At 32.0% G+C, this 3055-nt stretch overlaps 1 long non-coding RNA gene across 1 annotated transcript; it reads right to left on the reverse strand.

Moving 5' to 3' along the window:
• Positions 1-465: 465 nt before the first annotated feature.
• On the reverse strand, positions 466-2093 carry LOC140180414 (uncharacterized). Its single transcript, XR_011874660.1, has 2 exons — positions 1497-2093; positions 466-1296 (listed from the first exon to the last, which is right to left on the reverse strand). It is a non-coding gene; the product is annotated as an uncharacterized lncRNA (long non-coding RNA).
• Positions 2094-3055: the final 962 nt, after the last annotated feature.

Below are 3055 nucleotides of genomic sequence, written 5' to 3' on the forward strand. Positions count from 1 at the left end.
TTCTGAACACGCAAAATATTCTGTTCACCTGTCTATTCTGAGAATTTTGATTTTATAGCCACTTTGTTTTTCGACAAACGCCTTGAATGTCTTAAAGACATCACATGCTTCTGATTTTTGCTTCAGAAAGTATACCCATGTATATCTACTAAAATCATCAATAAAAGTGATAAAGTACCTGCTACCATCATTACTTGGAACTTCTACAGAACAAAGATCTGAATGCACAATTTCAAGTAATCTTCTAGCTCTCCAAGACTTTCCTGTAGGAAATGGATATATGTGCTTCTTTCCTATTTGACAAATCTCACAAACACAATTGGGAATATGAATCCGTGGTAGGCCAGAAACAAGTTATTTTCTTGACAGGTAGTTTAAGCCAGAAAAATGAAAGTGCCCAAACCGCATATGCCACAACCAGTTATCATCAAGTATCACATAACTCATGCAAGAGGGATTAACATGTTGAATTTTTAACAGAAACATTCTGTTTGAAGTCATCTTTGCTTTATCAATGAACCTTCCATTGTTGTCAAATACAGTGCAATATCCATGATAAGTTATCATCTTATATCCCTTCTAAGATAATTGTCCCATACTCAGTAAATTATAATAAACTTCAGGAGCATAGAAAATATCAGAAATATAACTCAGAGAACCATCCTTCAATTTAATTGGTATGTGCCATTTTCCTTCAATAGAGATCTTTGTACAATTACCAAACTTCAATAATAGTTTAACAATCATCTAATGAAGAAAATAACTCTTTTCTACCAGACATATGATTACTGCAAGCATTATCCAAGTACCATATATTTTCATCTTCATCACATGAATTACTTGTAAAAAATAAAGTCTGAGTACCTGGATTGTCATCAGTATTTTGATGCTTATTTTCTGCAACGTGTGCTTGATTATTATTCATCACTTTGAATCTGCAATCTGCTGCATTATGTCCATACTTTCCACAATGAAAGCAATTGAAATTGGTTCTTTCTTGATAAAAATTGCCTCGACCTCTTCCTCGGTTGACAAGTCTGAAATTTGTTCCACCTCTTCCTTGATTAGGTGGTGTAAAATTATTGTAACTTCTTTGGTTGTAATTGCCACGGCCTCTACCTTTGAAACTTTCTCTGCCTCTACTTTGAAAATTAAAACCACGACCTCGTCTTTCTTGTGTATGGTTTGATTCTGCAATGTTGTTGAAATTCACTCGACTTTTCAGGGCTTCCTCGATTGATTTTTCTGACTTCTCCAGTATTCTACTAATGTGGCTTTCCATGGTTCCTTGCAACTCTGCAATCGTCATAGTATCCATATCATGGGACTCTAGTATCGTAGTCACCACATGGTTATACTTCATCAGCATGGTGCGAAGAATTTTCTCCACCACTTTGCTATCGGGCATATCTTCTCTATAGACTCTCATCTTATTGACAAGGTTTGTAACACGAGTAAAATATTATTCAACAGTTTCTAAACTAGACATCTCGTACCTTTCATATTCTCTTCTCAAAGACTGTAGCTTTGCTTTCTGAGCTTTATCTACGCCTTTGTATGACAGCTTCAACGTGTTCCATGCTTCTTTTGCACTTTTGGCATTTGCTATTTTGCCAAACACCGTATAATCTATTCCTTGATGAATTTGAGATAGCGCCAATTGATCTCTCCTTTGTTGGGCAGCATCTGCTCCTTCTTGCAAACCCGGTTCAATGAAGTTCCATAGGTTTTGGGCCTTCAAATGGGTAGACATCAAAGTCTCCCAATAACTATAATCGAGTTTCCCATCTAACTTGGGATCGGACCACACAATATTGAAAGTGTTTGCCATACCGACTCTAGGAATCAACAACTATGTGAGAACTCTCCCACACCTCACAAACTCTCAGACACCAGGCGCTGGATTAACCAGCTCTGATACCAAATGTAAATATAATACCCACACTTCAATTGGCCGTAGGATCACTCACTCATATAAATGACGCTATCATATTTTTCATCTCTCAACTTCACCAACACTCATATGAAATAATAGAACAAAGAAGGACTTCAAATAATCATATCTTTTTTTATTTCATGGAACACACAAAATACATAAGGCATATATGCTTTTATATAGGCAAATTTTATACTAAAAGTTCATGATTCTACTAGCTTCTTAATACACATACTTATTCAATTTTGCTTCTTACTTTGACTATTCAAATAAGTAACTTCTTGTAATTTCTAGCACATCTTGAAAATTCTTTATTGAGCTTAGTCATCAATCTTTAAGCTTCCAATGCACTTCATGATTCTTCTAGTATGGAGGTGATTAGTGCAACTTTCATTCAATTCCAATTCAATTTGATTTTGAACTTCTTCATTGTTATAGAATGTTGTAATTATACTACTCTTTTGAATGTTCTTAAAAAATCTTCAAGTTTTCAACATTAGCTTCTAGCAATATCTAGCCAATTGATAATTATTGTATTTAACTCAAATTTTGCTTCTCAATTCTTTAACCATACTTCATGAAAATTCTAATCTATACAAGTTGATTTAAAATTTTTAATCAACACCTATAAGTGAAACACAAATTAGTTTCCAATAATTTTTTATAACTAATTATTTTAAAACTTGATCATTTATTTTTATCTTTTAGAATATAGATAAATTAGGCTTTAATAAAATAAAATAATAAATCTATCCCTAATATTTTTAAAAATCGATATATTATCTAACCATTTTTTAAAAAATTAAGCGACTAAAAATCTAAAAAACTAAATTACGTTATTATTTTATTAGGAACTAATTTACCTAAAATATAAATTTGTCTTGGCAAAAAATGAAATTTTATATGAAAGAAATTAAATGATAATTAATTATCTGAATAATCATTATTAGTTAAATACTATTTTTAAAAAGGTCTGGTTTGATTATAGTAATTTATCTTAATTCGAAGTTTCATTGTCATGAGAATTATTGGTATGATTTCGGAAACAAAAATATTTGCAAGAATACTATATAGCTAGCTTGACGTGTACTAAGAATGAAATTGGAAACGTTAGACTAG

Source organism: Arachis hypogaea, chromosome 16, assembly GCF_003086295.3.
Source record: "Arachis hypogaea cultivar Tifrunner chromosome 16, arahy.Tifrunner.gnm2.J5K5, whole genome shotgun sequence".
Lineage (NCBI taxonomy): Eukaryota > Viridiplantae > Streptophyta > Magnoliopsida > Fabales > Fabaceae > Arachis > Arachis hypogaea.